General features: G+C 45.0%; 1 protein-coding gene across 4 annotated transcripts in view; it reads left to right on the forward strand.

The window, feature by feature from the left end:
• PCDH15 (protocadherin related 15) overlaps positions 1-17711 on the forward strand; it is a 673791-nt gene that overhangs the window by 292840 nt on the left and 363240 nt on the right. For all 4 annotated transcript variants that reach the window (XM_027661020.1, XM_027661021.1, XM_027661019.1 and 1 more), the window contains exon 4: positions 11904-11963. The gene's annotated coding sequence lies outside the window, so the exon portion shown is untranslated. The remainder of the gene's footprint in view (positions 1-11903; positions 11964-17711) is intronic.

Below are 17711 nucleotides of genomic sequence, written 5' to 3' on the forward strand. Positions count from 1 at the left end.
GTGCTGGTGGGGCAGAGGCTGGACCTGCCCCAGCCCAGAAACCCCCCGTGCCCTGGGCTGATCCCCCAGCGTGGGCAGCAGGGCAGGGGGGGATTCAGCCCCTCTGCCCCTCAGGGGAGACCCCCCTGCAGAGTTGCTCCAGCCCTGGGATCAGCACAGCAAGGACATGGAGCTGCTGGAGCCAGTCCAGAGGAGGCCACGGAGATGTTCCCAGGGCTGGAGCTCCTCTACTCTGGAGCCAGGCTGGGAGAGCTGGGGGTGTTCACCTGGAGAAGAGAAGGCTCTGGGGAGACCTGAGAGCCCCTTCAGTTCCTGAAGAGGGCTTATAAAACGGAGGGAGAAGGACTTTTCACATGGGCAGAGTGTGTCAGGACAAGGGGCAATGGTTTTAAAGTGAAAGAGGAGAGATTTAGATTGGATATTAGAAAAAAATTGTTCTCTGTGAGGGTGGGGAGGCCCTGGCACAGGTTGCCCAGAAAAGCTGTGGCTGCCCCTGGATCCCTGGAAGTGTCCAAGGCCAGGTTGGACAGGGCTTGGAGCAACCTGGGCTAGTGTATGAGCAACCCCCATGGCAGAGGTTTGGAAGAGAATGGTTTTATGGTTTTAGTGATTCTATGATTCTGTGATTTCTGTACTATTTTCCACTCCCTTAACACCTGACTTGCTTTTTTGCATCACAGCTGTGCATTACACAGTACCAAGAAAATGTCTATATATGTTGGGTTTCAGCTCTCATATTATTCCAGGGGTAAAGCACTGACATTAGAAGAACCAATTTAGAAATCCATGTTATTAAATAAATGCTTACTGATAAACATTCTGATAAGGGTTTGATGCAAGAGGGAAGTTGCTGGCAAAAGTTTGCCATAAATTAAAGACTTCACATTAATTAGCATTAGAAGACTTTGCATTTCCATGTGTTAAAAAACAGTGGGAAGTTATTTTAAACGACATGTAGCTCCTTAGTGAAACCTTGTATGTAGTTATTTTGCCTGGCTGTTTAAAAAAGGTTTCTGTGTTGCTGTGATAAAACTTGCCATGGATAATTGGACTGATTTGATTTAATAAAAGGCTCTGCCTTTTTGTTCTCTAGTTTCTGGCAATTTGGGTGTTCTGGGGATCAGTTTTGCCACCGTGTTCCGTGTCGCTAGGTGGTTCTTTTATAGGGAATGCTTTAGCAAAGTATAGGATAGGAGTGCCAGATGACTGGCCAGGTTTGGTTTGGGTTGGATTGGATTGGTTTGAATTGGATTGGTCTGGTTTGCTTTGGTTGGGATTGGATTGGATTGGATTGGTATGGATGGGCTTAGTTTGGATTGCATTGGACTGGTTTGGTTTGATTTGGTTTCATTTAGTTTGGTTTGGTATGGTTGGGTTGAGTTTTGTTTTGTTTGGTTTGGATTGGATTGGATTGGACTGGATTGGATTGGATTGGTTTGGCCAAGGGCCCCTGGGCTGTGCCAGCCATGGTGTGGGCACAGGCCCAGGGCAGTGCCCGTCCCTGTGCTGGCACCGCTGAGGGACCTCGAGGGCTGGGCCCAGTTCTGGGCCCTCAACAGGAGAGACCCGGAGGGGCTGGAGCGTGTGCAGGGAAGGGAACGGAGCTGGGGAAGGGGCTGGAGCAGCAGGAGCGGCTGAGGGAGCTGGGGGGGCTCAGCCTGGAGCAAAGGAGGCTCAGGGGGGACCTTCTGGCTCTGCAAGTCCCTGACAGGAGGGGGAAGCCGGGGGGGTCGGGCTCTGCTCCCAGGGAACAAGGGACAGGAGGAGAGGGAACGGCCTCCAGCTGTGCCAGGGGAGGCTCAGGTTGGATAGTAGGAAAAAATTTTTCACAGCAAGGGTTGTGAAGCATTGGCAGGGGCTGCCTAGGGCAGGGGTAGAGTCACCATCTGTGCAAGTGTTTAAAAACCATGTGGATGTGGCACTTGAGGACGTGGTTTAGTGGTGAACATGGTGGTTGTGCTTGTCGGTTGGAGTTGGTGATCTTGAATGTCTTTTCCAACCTTAACTTGATTCTGTGATTCTGTGACCTCTCCTGTGCTGCCCATCTCTGTGTGTCAGTAGCCAGATTGGTACATTCAAGCAAGCTTAAGGGCAAGACTGTCCTTCGTTACAACAATAATGACTTTATTCTTCAGAAACTAGGATTATTTTTATTAATTTTGCTGCAGTAGCTGCATTGCTGTTGTTTCTCTCAAAGCAGTGGTACTTGCACATTAAAAATGTTGTGTTAGTGCAGTGCTGTTTTCTTACTGCATCTCTCTCTCCAACTAACCCTGGAGGCTTATTTCTCCAAATACAGATTTACCTTATTTTCACAGTGATCTACATTCTCTGTACTAAAACAATGCCATAAGGAAAAAATTGTTGGTTACACTGTTAATCAAACAGCATCACAGTGGGAACCAGCCAGCAGCACCAGCAATTACAGTTTATTAGACATCTCTTCTTAAACAGTTGATATTCTTTCACATGATATTATGTGTTTGCTAATAGGCTACATATCTTATTTATGCATTTCACCCTCCTTTACCTACACCAATAGTTATGCTCCAAGCACATGCTTTTGCACATAAATGGGATCATCATTTGGAGCTAATCCAGTTTACAGATTCTCTCAGTCAAGCAACAACAGGTCTGATTTGAATAGTCAAACTGGAAGCCCCCCTGCTGTCATTAGCCCTCCATCAGTGTTGTTCAGGTTCTTTTCAGTATCTGAGCTAATATAAAGCTCCTCTGATAACCCAGATCTTTCCTCCTGCTTGTGCTGTGTAGTTTTACAGATGGGTAAACCCAATGTCCGTTTTATGGTTCCTTTGCCATAATGCCACTTAATTGTAAAATAAGTTGTTATTGGGGCTTGCAAGGAGAGAAGTGAGACAGAAAAATATTAAGGAAAGTACCTGTGGCTTAACTCTATCCCAGCCAAAACCAGGACAGGTTGTTTTTAAGGGAATTTGAAACTGGTGCCAGTAAGAGGAATTCCTGCAAGGAAGTCAGAGGGGATTTTGCAATTCTGGCTTCCCCAAGAGGAGTGGCAGCCAAATCTGGGCTCTCTGCCTGAAGAAATGGACCCTCCTTGGAGTACGATGCTCTTACACTCCTGACTTTATTCCCTGTATATATTTCTGTCTGTGGGTTAAGAAAATTAATCCTTTTAGAAGTTTTTATTTGATTCAAACTGAGGCCAGACTTTTCTTGGTTAAAATCTGCCATTATTATTTCTGTGGATAGTGTAAAAGTCCTCCCTGACTTAAGAGTAAAATATTTCCATGGTAAGAATAAATAACATGCACACTGACCTTTCAGTCCCAAGGAGAGTGTCTGCCTAAGAGCTTCACAGCTCCCTGCCTCAGTGCAGGTTGACATTTGCAAGGTTGATAAGTTGGTTATTTGGATGTAAATCGACATGGAAGGAAAAACAGTTCCAATAGTTGTGATAAGAGTCCACTTTTTCTCAGTTTAGTATAATATAATGCACAGTAGATCATGGAAACCCACCATCAGTGCATAGTTTAAATGCATAGTTTAAATGGGGGCTGCTATTACGTGTCAGTGTGGAGATCAGGAAAGGGAGAGAGTTAAAATTTAATTGATTAAAGAGGAAAAAAGTGCCTATCAGGGATTTTGCCCACTATGCCTTAAAGCATCTTTGCAAGCAACTATCCGTGGTGATAGTATTTTAGGGATTAGAAGCAGGCTGTGGAATATGAGTCATCTTGAATTCTAATCGAGATGTGCAAGCCTCTGATGCAGAGAACTGAGAAAAAGGAAGGTTTGGAGGGTTTTTTTCTTCCTTTGAAGACCCTGTAACTTCCATCGGCGTTTCTGGTCAGCAGAAAGGTCAGTGGTTTGCTCTGGCCACAGCAACAACCAGCTCTTTGTTTAGCCAAAGCTTCTTCCTAGTCTTCCACAAATCTTTGGGAATTTTGGCTGGGCACAGGCAGGCTCACTGGTGCACACCTGTCATGGCTCCAGTGCAATGGTAGTTTTAACCTCAGGGCAGGGCGGGTGAGGATCCAAAGGACTTTGTAAGGAGCCTTTGCACGTGGGCACAGCACAAACCCTGCAGGAAAGCAGAAAAGCCTTGTGTGAGGTGGAGATGAGGAGGGGAGTCCAAACCCTCCTGGAGCTCTGGCAGCCTTGGGGCAATGATCACTGCCCTGGGGAGCCTGGTCAGTGCCCATCCACCCTCTGGGGGAAGAACCTTTCCCTAAGATCCAACCTCACTCTGCCCTGGCACAGCTCCAACCATTCCCTGGGGTCCTGTCCCTGCTAACAGAGAGCAGAGATCAGAGCTGCCCCTCTGCTCCCTGTATGAGGAAGCTGGATTTTGGCAACCTGACCCTACTGAATAAACTTGTACTTTATTATTCTCTATCTTCCCACTCATAGATCTTCTTTTTGGAGATATGGGCAAGTTGTTACACTCATCATTGCTGTTCTGGGCAGATAAAGCTGTTTATTTAGAGGCTTCCCGGCTTATTCTGTGCTTCTGACACTCAAGGACCAGTGACTAATTCAGTGTTTCATTAAACATGACTGTTTAAGATCATACTGACTGTGTAAGACTTTCTGCTTCTGAACTCTTCATGATGATTGCAAACTTTTAATCCTTCTACGGAGAGGGCTCACAGAACACACTCCTGGTATTCTCTTGTTACATGTTCTTAAGCACATAGAGGCCACTCTGTACTGGAAGCTGTTCCAAATCAAGCTGAAGCTGAGACAGAGCATCCTGGTTTTGCTGCATCCCAGGAGACTTTGAACACGATATTCCCAAAACTGTGCATGTTGAAAGGTGGGAGCGTGAGCCTTTCTCCTCTCCTGGCAGTGCAGTGCTGGCTGAGTGAAGCAGCAGGTTTGGTGCTGTGGGGGATGACCCTGCCCCGTGCTCTGCCCATGGGCTGTGTGTGAGAGCATTGCCCTCGGGGCTTTACTGCCTGTCCATCTGCAGGAGTGACCTGTGATGGCCTGGCCTGTGACACAGACTTTTCAGCTCCCTCTTCAGACACTTTCAGAGCATTGTCTTGGAGTGATTTCATGTTATTTGGGGGGTGTTTTGGGCTTTGTCCCTCCACAGAGTGAGTGCTGCCAGGCCCTGGCAAGGCCACTTGGCGTGTCCTTCTGTAAGACAGGTATTGAAGAGATCACACCCTAAATTAATTCCTGGAGCTTTTACCAGGACTGATCCAATTACTTACTGGCCCTTGTCTTGAAACTCCCATTCCTGACAGAAAAGTGGCCCTCAGTACATTTGCTACATACACATGAGGCCCTCCTGGGATATTCCGATGCTTTTATTTATTCAGTCTGTCCCCTGTTCTCACCTCAAGCCTGGAAGTTGTTATTAAGTTTGTAGAAAAAGAGTCTTACAGAGTACATGTATATTCATCTACTTCAAAATTATTGGCAAAGCCAACACCATCTCCTTCAGCCTCTGAGACCTGCAAGTCAGCAGAGTGAAACAGCCCACTGCCTTTTATTAGATGTTATGCACTTGACAGCCAAGTCAAATGCCAGGCTTGGAGAGCAGTAATTCAGTTCCTGACTAATCCACTGAATGTGTCGTTCCTGTCCTCCAGAGAAACGTGTGACCTCTGCAGTCAGCTCCAGCTTGAAATAAGACTTCCTTGGAGGTCTCTAGATTTTCAGTGTCTGAATCCCTCCTTCACAACCCTGTTTCACTTTCCAGAGTCTTCAGCAGCATGGCTTTGGAACTGGGGGACAAATGAGAGTCCATGTCCATGCCATCCCCAGACAGCAGGGGTAGAGTTGTTGCGGTGCCGTCTCATCAAAAGTAATGAGAAAAGTGATTTTTAGTGGTCATCTTGGAGCAAGTCTGGAGAAGGCACCAAGGTGATCAGAGGGATGGAGCAGCTTTGCTGGAAGGAAGGGGCTGGGAGAGTTGGGATTGTTCAGCCTGGAGAGAAGCTTTGGGGTGACTGAATTGTGGCCTTCCAGGGCCTGAAGGAGCCTGCAGGAAAGATGGAGAGAGACTATTTCCAAGGGCCTGGAGTGTCAGGACAAGGGGGAATGGCTTCCCACTGCCAGAGGCCAGGGTTAGGTGGGATACTGGGAGGGAATTGTTGGCTGTGAGGGTGGGGAGGCCCTGGCAGAGGTTGCCCAGAGAAGCTGTGGCTGCCCCTGGATCCCTGGAAGTGTCCAAGGCCAGGCTGGATGGGGCTTGGAGCAACCTGGGCTAGTGGAAGGTGTCCCTGCCCATGGCAGGGGGTGGAGTGGGATGGTCTTTAAGATCCCTTCCAACCCAAACTATTCTGTGATTCTATGATATTACCAATACTTTTTGTGGAAAACCCAGCCTTGAATCAAGCTGAAGCACTTCATCACTTCGGTTTTAAAGGTTGCTGCCCTGAACACTTCTTCTCTGCCTTAAGTTGTTTTTGGTACATGCAGCAATTAATTGCCCTAAAGCATGGAGAGACTCCCTTCCTCGTCCCCCTGGTGTGTGGGAACAGCGCTCACCTGCCTTCTCATGCTAAGCTTTTTGGACTAGAGCTGAAAGCTTCATCCTTGCAGTGTGCAGCAGTTTGCAAAGGGCTGTTGAGCACTGGAAGGGGCTGCTCAGGGCAGTGGTGGAGTCTCCATCCCTGGAAGTGTTCAAAACACGTGTGGAGGTGGCACTTGAGAACGTGGTTTAGTGGTGAACTCGGTGGTGGTGCTGGTTGATGGTTGGATTCGATGCTCTTAAAGGTCTTTTCCAGCCTTAACTCTTCTGCTCTGTTCTATTTGGTGAAGTCTCCTTGGTGCAGAGAACAGTGCTACAGAGTGAGAATTCCTTATTCCCCAGCTCTGCGTGGAGGGGGCCCAACATGCAGCCTTTAAACACAAGCAGATCTCAATTATAATGAGATTACAGGAAGATAAGCACAAAGACCCACAAAACCTTGGTGGGCTGACAGAAAATTAGATCTTAATTGTGCTTTTGCTAAGCCAACTCCATCAAGGCCCCTGAAGCTGCTGCTTCCTTGTCTTCGATGTCCAAGTTGTTTTACTACAGACCAATGTGTTACTTTACTAACAGAAACTACTCTGTCTGACACAACGTTGCCTTGAGGTGAGTCAGAGGGTTCAGCAATCCCAGAGCTGCAAGTCATAGAACCTTTGATGTTGGAAAAGACCTCCAAGGTCACCCAGTCCAACCTCTGATGGAGTACCACCACGTCCATTAAGCTCTGTGACAAAGTGCCACGTTTGTTCAGGAATTTGCTTGTGATAGTTTTATTTTACTCTAAGGAAAATTGGAAAACAAAATTATTTTTTTTCACCTCAGCATATTTTTACTTAAATGTGCTATTCATGTTCCAATGGGTGATGCTGTATTTAACATATTAGCTTATTTCTAGTGGGAAAGTTTAAAAGTTTCATTTCACTATCGTGTAGATGAAGAGTTGAGGGTCCTAACATGTGCCAAGAGTTAGGCAATTTATTTAATGAAGATTCCCAGTCTGCTTTTTGTAGTTACTCTGAGGATCAAAGCAAGATTTCTCAAAGGACACTAAAATCTACTGAGAGTGTCTGTGCAGTGTCACTCAATAATAAATAAACACAACTAATGGCCAAAGGTGATGATGAAAATGTCTTAAGGATAAACTTTTAAAAATAAACTGAAGGACTGACCAAGAGACAAAGAGCTAATGTGCTGAAGTGGAATTAGTTAATATTCATATTTGTAAATTTGTAAGTAAAATGAAACTGTAATAATTCAACTTCCATCTGCATGGAAATTCCTCAAAATCTTGACATTTCTTCTCTTTATGTTAGATGGGGTTATAGACCCAACAGATACCAAGTATTGGTCATGTAAAATTACGTTTAAATACCTTGGGGTTTCTAAGGATCAGAGAATAAAAACCCACGGAGTTACTCCACTCTACCAGCTTCAGAGAGGTGAAAAACTGCTCAAGCCATGAAAGCAACCCATCAAGTTGTCCATGCTCTCTGCATTCATGATTTCAGAGCATCTCCTGAGCCACCTGCACCTAATCATTGCAAGGGCATTTTCACAGTCTGAGTTGTGATTCCAGTGGGAAACACTGACATGAAAGAATTTAAGCAAACCTATAATTTAAGCAGCTGCTCGCTGGTGTAAGCAGCTGGTTCAAACTCTACTGCATGCCTTCCTCTAGGATTGGAACCAGGATCCATCCTGGGGATTTGTTTTAAAGAGAAAAAATTATGCAAGAAGGAAAATCTGCAATCTCTCACCTTTTTTTTTTTTCCTGAAGAAACACGTAGCAGCCACTATTCCAACACAGAGGCAAATTGAATATACATGTCCTTATTGTAACATCTCATTTAACATGTCCCTCTCTCCTTTTTCCTCTCAGATGTCTCAGGAGCTTTTGAAATGTTAAAAGGTGAATGAGACAAAACCGAACCATGAACAGATACCCCTTGGAAAAATACAATAGATAAAGACATCACTGCTGTTGAAGGTGACAAAGAGTGATGGGAAAATTACATTTTCCGTGCTTCTGCCAGCCCTATTGGAAGGCTCTGCTGTGATGTTTTAATTTTGTCTGATTAGATATAACTGATCTGCAGTGAGGGTAATTCTTTTCTTACACAATTGGGATGAAGAATAGTAGGATCACTCCTCAGTTGATCAGGATAAAACCTTTTTGGGATAAGAGTGGCCTCACCCAACAGCCTCTCTGGGAGTTCATTAACTTAACCCTTCTTGCCTCTTTGCCTTCTTCCTGATTGTCCCTTATTTGCCTGTCACCAGCTTCAGCAGGACCTCTGACAGGACCTAAGCAAGATAATTTGGATGGCGAAAGGGGGAGACACTGAGAAGGAAAGCAGATTAGCTCTCTTAGAATAGGGTTTGAAATAAATTAATTCACAGTTGGATATTTAAATTTTCTCACTTTCACCTAAATCAAGGTGTTCAGAAAACGAGTGGATGTGACACTTCACAGTATGGTTTAGTGGCCACGGTGATATTTGGTCCAAGGTTGGAATTTATGATCTTGGAGGTCTTTTCCAACCTTAATGATTCTATTTTCCTTTTGAATCATAGTTCCACTGTGAGTGCAATTTATATTTCTGCCTCCCTTTTTCACACACACAGGTGTAAATTTTGGTCAGTGGCACTGTTTTATTCAGAAAAGTGCAACAGCAGGGTTGGGCTCTCTTGCCCTTTTCCAGGTTGTTTCAGGTGAATGTCTTGCTTCTTTAGGAAGATCTGAAAGCCAACTGCCTCTCCCATGCCTGGGAAGGGCAGGAGGAGCTCCATGCTTGGAGTCATGGGAAACAACAACTGTGTGAACCACGGTTTCTCCTTCAGGAAAAAATCCAACATTTTATGACAAAATAAGAACAGAAATCTGAGTGCAGCTGGGTTAAATTATTGTACTTTTAGATTGTGAAATGCTTTCATTTGGGTACCAGGTTTGTTATCTTTTTTTTTTTTTAAATGTTGATTTATGATAATATTTTCTCTTAATTATCCTTTGTTTTGTAGTTGATGAAAAATAGACTAAGAATGAGCACTCAAAAAAAAAAATCCCCTTGAGCAGAATTGGTTTAAAGACACCAGGAACGGGCAGGAACTGATGCCCAGGAAGTTCCAGCTGGACAGGAGGAAGAACTTGTTGGCTGGGCAATGTCCCAGCACTGAACAGAGACCAAGAAAGGGTGTGGAGTGTCCTCCCTGGGGATATTCCAGAGCTGTCTGGACACACTCCTGTGCCCTGTGCTCTGGGCTGGCCCTGCTGGAGCAGGGAGGTGGGACCAGATGCCCACTGTGGTCCCTTCCAGCCTGACCCATCCTGGGATAAACAGACCCACAACAGCACTGAGCACAGAGAGGAAAGGAGGATTGTGGGTCTGATGCTGCCCAGAAGAGCAGATTCTTGTGGGCAGACACCAACAGTCCAGCACCGGGATAATTTGAGATATTCCTAAAGCTATATCCCTGCAGGGGACATGGCCAGGTTGCTCAGCAGGACGCACAGGTACCCCTGCAATTTGGAATTCAAATATCCAGGGATTTTGCTTTCACCTGTAAATCACTGAGTGTGAAGACTCAAGTTCATTTTGCTCCAATTAAAGGTTGAAGATGGCAGTGCTGATGGTGGGGACTGAAACCTTCTCCCCTGTTCCCATTAAGACAGTTTGTCTATTCCAGTTTTTTATTTCTATTTTTAATGCTCATAACAGCTCTGCTTGCCAGAAGCTTCTCAGTGTAGTTGCTAATGAGAGAATGAAAATAGATTTTGGAATGTTTGTAGAGATCTTTGGATTAAATGTGTGTATTTTTGAGTGACTTACCCCCCTGTATGTATGCTAGCAGTACATTCACAAAAGCCTTCCTAATTTGCCAGTGGCCTAAGGAGCCAAATTGTTTCCCATTGCTGTGAAATTTTACTGCTATGGTATTTGTTTCACCAATTTTTCTGCATAACCATATGGTCAAGAAATTTGAGGTGAAAGGCCATAGAGTGGAGCCAATACCTCTGAGGTTTTGCTTTCTGTTCATCATAGTTATCATCCTGATCTTGCATGATTTAAAGTTATTATTTTTATGAACAGGTAGAAATTGTAAATCAGCATCCATTTACCTTTGCTAACAGAGCAAATGCCTGCACTGGTAATGCACAGCTATCACTGCATCTGGATTTGTGTGTTTGCACAAAGTTGTGTCTCTGTTTGAGATGTATCTTTTTATATTGATTTCTTTGGTTAAAATAAAAACCTCAGTTGTATGAATGCTAGAGGAAGTTTCAGCACAGCTTTTGGATTACTTCCAGAGGAGCAAACCATAAGCAAACAGCTTTTTAAAGAATCCAGCTTCTCCTAGTTTGTATTCAATTCCCTGGTTATTTTCCAGTGGGAGGCACAGGAAGGTTGGGGTTGTCTCAGCTGCTCTCCTTACTCTACTTGTAGAGGATTCTTTAATTCTGCCTGGGCAGGTGGTTTGTTTCAGTTAAGGCCTCTCTGCCTGGGCCAGGCAGTTACTGGCTCACACCTGAGGAGATTTTGGGGTGTGAGCAGGTCGTTAAGATGATGCACCAGTGGAGTGCCTTTAAAAATCACCCCCTCCTCTTCCAGTAGGCACTAGGGGTGTATCTTCCCAGTGTGAAGATCCAACCTGTCATCCATTTCTTACTCTGTGGTTGGGAGGTAAGAATTTCTCAAGGTGTTTAAAAGCTGAGCTTTGATTTAATCTGTTTGAGGAGCACATGAGTGCAAGTGAGAGATGAGTGTAAAGTCTGCGTGGTAAAAGAGGAACAACCTCTGCCAAAAGGATCCAGCCAGTGGGAAGAGTGCAGTGTGATCTGTTCTAGCTTAAAAGAGTGAAAGTTCCACTAGCAGTGCTTTTCCCCTCAAAATAAAGAGTGCCCTCCTCTGTGGATGTGGCCCTGGGCACCTTCACTAACTGAGGAACACATGGCATATTTATAGTCTATCAGCCCAAGGCTGTTTTCATGCAGAGCTACTGCTGCAAGGCCTTGCCACACATCTGTTCCTTCTTCACTGCCACCCTTTTGGAGCTCAATGTTTGAATGATGATCTCGTAGAATCACAGAATCATTAAGGTTGGAAAGGACCTCCAAGATCCTCAAGTCCAACCTTCAACTAATTCCACCATGCCCGTGACACATTCTTACTGTTCATTCTTGTTTGCATCTGCCTTTGACATTCACCTTGAACTTCTCCTCGCTTTCTTGCTCTGCCTTAGCATTTCCTCCTCCTGAAAGGGAGAGTGCCATCACCCAAAGTGAACTTCTCCTGGGAGACAGATTCCTCCAGGACAACAGGCTGCTGTCCCTGCCTTCGTGACATACAGAGATCTATATAATGGGTGATAGAAAAATTATTGAGCTTCGTTCTGTTCTGAGCATGAATAATATTGTCCCAATTTTTCATTCCTATAGGCTCTCTCTGTGTGACGCTGCAGCAACTCTGTGGAGTATGAAGAAGGCTCAGAAGTCCATGTAAGTGTGTATTTTCACAAATGGGAATTGCCAAAGCAGCTGTTAGCTCTCTAGCCCTTTTTAAATCTGAGGGAATTGATACAGCAGGGAACACCGATGGAAAAGGGATGAGACCATCACGGGGCCGGAAAAAATAAAAAAAAAAAAATCACAAACAAGGTTAAAAAATGGAGCAGGTGAGAGTAAATTGTTAGTGTCTGACTTCTTGGGAGCAGTGGCAATTTATAACAGTGGTGAGTCACCCAGGAGTCTGGAAAGAACAATAATGCATTGCTGACTCCTGCTCTGGTTTTTTTGGAGGGGGTTTCCTGAAGCAAGAACCAGTGGCTCACTGGGGGGCTGGAGCAGCTCCCAGTTCCCCACCCCGGCAGCTCCAGGCCGTGGTGCCTTTGAGTATTAGCACCCTCAGAGCCCTGGCATCACCTTTTAGCACACAACCTAGCAAGCGTTGTTTTGTTGCCTTCTCAGCTCCTGGTGGTTTTAGATGTGTTTGCAGATCTAATCGGCATTCCGCAGATAAACAGGGCATTAACTGAGGTGTGGACAGCTCTGCCCCTGGTAATTGCAGAGCCAGTTTCAGAGCTGCACAACAGAGCTGTGAGAAGTTACTAAAGCACAGCTGAAATGAGGTAATCAGGGCCTGGTGCTGTATTGATTAACACTCTTGTGTGCAAGATAAGGTAGAGTGTACTGTATCTACTGTAATGCTTTTATCTGCTGTGCCTAATTTAAGTTTATTCTAGATTTCACGTATTCCATCAGTAACCAGTTCATTGTATATGCCAGGGTCACATGTGTAATGAAGTTATCAGCAGTGTGATTTTGATTCTGCCTCCTCTACATGCTTGAGAACCAAAGAGGAATTATCCAATAAGTTGTTTTCTGCTCTAGGTCCTGGCTAGTTTGATACTAACTCGATATTAAATTGAACACTAATGGTTTACTGTTGCATATTGTGTAAACACTCAGCTTTGCTGAATTTTTTTGTTCCTTTTCTTTGGTTTAATGGACTCTCCATGGAGGAAGGAGAAGTCTTGTTTGCCCAGGAGCACTATGGAAGTCAAAGGGCCTGCTGCACATTTTAGCTGAGCTGCAAGGAAGTGATTCCTGTTTGGAAAAAAAAAAAAAAAAAAAATCCCAAGGGAAGAGCACTGCTGTAAAACCTGTCAGTGCAATCTGCCAGAGAGCCTAGGATTTGGGCTTGGAAAAATCCCATTGCAGTAATCCATTAATCCATGGAATTACCTGGAAGCTTTTCAATATAAGGGAGTAATTAGATGAGATCCCAATTTTTTAAATTTTTGTTTAACATTTATTGCTATTGCTGGTGCTTTATTTTCTTTTATCCACTGCCCTCTACAGGTCTCGTGGATCGAGTTAGACTGAGGGAAATGAGGTTGCAGCAGTGGCTGGCTCTGGCTTTAAAATAACTGCAGAGATGCTCCTGGAGCTGTTTTCCACGCTCTCTGGAAACGGGAAAAAAAATATCTACAATAGCAGAAATTCAGATTTTAATACAGAGATTGGCAGTCCCAGCTTTTAGGAGCACAAAAGCAAGGATATAACATTCCTTTCTAAGAGCCTGCCTGCTTTATTACAGGTGATAAGAGTTATGGCACAAAGTTATCAAGGCATCAAATGTATGGCTATTTTTCCTCCTTTAGTAAATTCTTGTTAAAATCCATTTTCAGGGAGAGATCATCCTTGCAGATGAACTGCAGAAATGCTTCTGAACTTGAAAGTCTTGCTCTGAATAAAAGAGTGGGGGAATTGCAAGGTCCTTATGGGTTTGTGTCTCTTCACTGGGCTCTGGGGGGCCCTTGCCAGGCATTTCCCTCTCCCAGAGAGTTGGAACAACTGTCTCTTCCGTGGCCTTTCCTTGTGTTTAAAGAACATGAATTGTAACTGCAGGACATCCCCCTCATAGGGATGTTTGGGAATCACTCTCCTCTATCTGGCTGCTGCTTTCCTGAAGTGATTTGCATCTTAATAGCTTTGATACCGCTATCAGGATTTTTTGGGGAAGGACAAGAAGGCAGTGGTGTGGTAGGATTATGTGAACCATGTTCCTTGGAGAAACCCAGCTGCAAGTAGAAATGTTGTCTTTGAATTATGGCAAGGCTTCAGCTCAAGCCCTGCTGCTTGGCATCACTCTGAGAAATTAATATAAATTCATGTTTAGCTCTTTTGCCCTTTATTCCCTGGCAGTTGCCATGTGCATCACTCAGCAGAGCTCCCTGCTATCCCAATGCTTATCCAATTAGGGAAATGGCAGCATGTCTGGGCTGTGTGTTTTAGGGAGGGAAACGATCCCATGCTTCTCCCAGTGAGCTTCTGCGAGGTGTTTATAAGATATTGTGGTTTGTATTGGAGTGAAGTAAATTAAAATTGCTTTTTAATTAAAATTAAAAAGCAGTCCAGGGGCTGCTCCTGGGCCAACAACCAGCCAGGGACCCACCGTGGGATGTTTTGGATGGACTGAGGTGTGTTGTAGGTTGGAACAGTTCCTGCTGGGGATCCAACCTCTACCCAACATGTCCAGGAGGTTTCATGCAGGCTGTCTGTACCTGCTCCCTGAAGGGGCTGGCCCTCAGCAGCTGGAACAGCCATGCCATTCCTGCATTTCATCGTTTTATCCTCCAGGAATGCAGGTTTTGTGCTCCCAGACCTCTCTGCAGTGCACCCCAGTGTGCTGTGGCATGGGGACAGCGAGGACAGTCACTTCAGAAGTGCCTGTCTGACCTGCACTGCAGCACTCTTCCACAGACACCCCTGATGGATCAGTATCTCTATCCTCACCAGGAGAATAAGATTTATCATGGATCTCTGATGCAGTAATTATGTAGCCTCTGTAGATTTATATATGATACTTATCTCCATGATTTGTCTCTCCCGTGTACACCCATAAATTTATTTTCCCTTTTCAGGATACAGTTATAGATAGTTTTAAAGGCTCTGCAGTTTGGGCTTTAGTTGAATTGTATCTCAGCATTGGGCCATTCCTCCACAAAGTGATTCTTTTCCTAAATTATACTCCCCAAAAGACAGAAATGTTGTCAGTTCTTGCAGTTGTGCAGTGACACAAGTAAAGCCACAGAAGTAACCCGGCTCTGCTCACTGGGGCATCCAGAATTAGTCAGCTGGCTTTGAAACTTAGCTGGGGATGGTGGAGATGAGAAATGAATTTCCATAGATCTGCAGCTTTGCATTCATCTTAATTTTCCAGTTGACTGGGGATTTGGGGAATCACAGAAGAATTTGTCTGTTATCAAATTCCTGAAGCACAAATAAACCACTGGAAGTTGTCACTTACAGCAAAATATTTTATAATTAATGAGATCTAAACAGGAAGAGGAATGGAAACACTGGCCACCTTATAGGAGCTTGTGGGCACAGAAATGAGTGTAAGGAAAGAGTAAGAAAACACCCAGGGAATTAACCCAGGTAACTACAGGTAACAGCAGTAGGAAAAAGGTGAGATGGGTACATGTGTGATGCAGGCAGATACAGGAGAGAGGTCTGTGCTCATGAGTTGGACACCCTTTGGGAGAATGGGAAAGGAATTTTCCTTCTTTTGATATCAGGAGGAATTTCTTGCTGGAAAGGGTGGTCAGGCCTTGGCAGGGGCTGCCCAGGGAGGTTTGGAGTCCCCATCCCTGGGGGTGTCCAAGGAAGGCCTGGCCGTGGCACTCAGTGCTCTGGGCTGGGGGACAAGGCGAGGACTGAGCACAGGGGGGACTTGATGGTCTTGGAGGTGTTTTCCAACCTCAAGGATTCTGTGATTCTATGACTCCTTTCTTCAGTGTCTTCCCACACACCAGGTCTTCTCCTCAGCAGCTGCTGTTGGAAGCTCCCAACTGGCAAATTGTTCTCTCAGCTTCTCAGCTCCTCCTCTGCCTGACCCTGTGCACTGACAAGGCCAGGGATGACCAGCTCCCAAATTCTGGGAGTGCTTTACGTTGCCCCAGGCCCCATTTGCACACCTGGGCTTCCCACTGTCCGTGAGGAACGTGCTGCCTTCACCCCCCATGGTGACCATTCCAGCATTTGGTGAGAAATGTCAGGGGTTTTACTGCTGCGCAGATGCAGCCAAGTTTTATGAGAGTGGATGTTGAGAGGTGGATAATCGATGTTAGTATGAACCTGAAGGGGTCTGCCAGTAACACATCAGCTTTAAGCCAGGGCAGGACAAAGTGGCTGGTATCTGTTAATTGCTGTCTGTTTGATTTTTGGATCAGAAGTGCTTTTTGCAGGTAACAGAGGCCTAATTCTGTCCTGATTTTCCCCAGGTAACTGGGTCAGTCAGGATACGTTTCCCACAAATATGTTGCTCTTAACACTAATTATACCTGCAGATGGCTTTCCTACACAACTCCCTCTCTGCATGCCTTTATGTGATACAGGGTATAAATTCTGATGTTCTCCTTAAATAATACAACAGATGTAGATTAAAAGCAGTTCCTCTTCACTGACTGCTCAGCTCATAAAGTTCTTCTACTCTCACATGGATACTGACCATGCAGGTGCCTACAAGACAGAAAAGGACATTGCTGCCTAACTTGACAGGCACTAAGAGATCCCTTGGGATGGTGTGTAATATCTACATCTCCATTTATCAGTTTCTTGACATACATTCATATATTATTTATTAAAGAAAGTGCCGTCGTTCTATATATATATATATGTATGTATGTATTTATGCATTGAAATAAAATGCATCAAGGAAATTACAGTTCCTCTTAATTCCTGGCCTCTTGGAACTGTGGTTCCTTCCTGAGTCTTTGTTTAGGATGAAAGCAGAGCTGCTCAGCTCCAGCAGGGCCTCGCTCGCTGGCCGTTGATGCGTGATTTTGTTTGGGTTTGTAACTGCTGCTTAAGGCGGTAATTAGTACATAAATATGCAATTTGTCACAGCTGAGGTTATTCAGGCTGGGAGGCAGAGAACCTGGAGGCAAGAGGAGGACTGGTGTCCCTTAGCAGAAACCTGGACTAGGTGGTAAATGTGGGTGCAGATGAGGGCAGGTACTGGGGCCTTGTCCTGGGCTCTTGTTGATTCTCAGCAGTTTTACAGCCAAAACTAAAACAACTCCCAGTGCTGGAGCTGAAATATGATGGGATTATATCAGAGTCACCTCTTTCTCTTTCATTTCCATTTTAAAGGTCTGTTTTTCTATCAGTTCTCTGTGATTGCTGATTAAAAATGCTCCTGGATTGTATACCTTGATGGAGAGGAGACCAAGATAATCCTCAGGCTACTCCGTGGGCTCCGGTATTTGGAGAAATTTCTCAGAGCTGATCATTGGCTGAGTTGATTTGTCTAGAATCAAAGAGAGGTGGGGTTTTTTTATCTAAATGGGAGCAGAATTCCAGCCAGGCTGATTTTCTCACAAGTCAGCTTTCCTGCTCCCTGGTTTAGTCTCTCCTTCATGTGGCTCAGATGAAGGCAGCAGCTCCCTGATGTTTCTCCCCAGTTCAGAGCCTTGGCTGTTACTGCCACAGGAATTGTCACTCTCTATTTGCAACATTGGTAACTTTTATGGCCATTAACAATTTGAAAATTCCTGAATTGGAATTTAGTATTTTCTGCAATTTGGGAACCTTGAAATGGTCTCTCCTCTGGGAGAGGATGCTCTCCCTGCTCTCAGTACCCCCAGCAGCCTGTCCAAGTGCTCAAGTAACATTTGGCAGATTTTGGTAAGAAAGTCAAGCATTTGAATAGCTCAGTGCATCACTCCTGCCCACTTCCAT

This window comes from Corapipo altera, unplaced genomic scaffold (assembly GCF_003945725.1).
Source record: "Corapipo altera isolate COAL_440 unplaced genomic scaffold, ASM394572v1 133, whole genome shotgun sequence".
In the NCBI taxonomy this organism is placed as follows: domain Eukaryota; kingdom Metazoa; phylum Chordata; class Aves; order Passeriformes; family Pipridae; genus Corapipo; species Corapipo altera.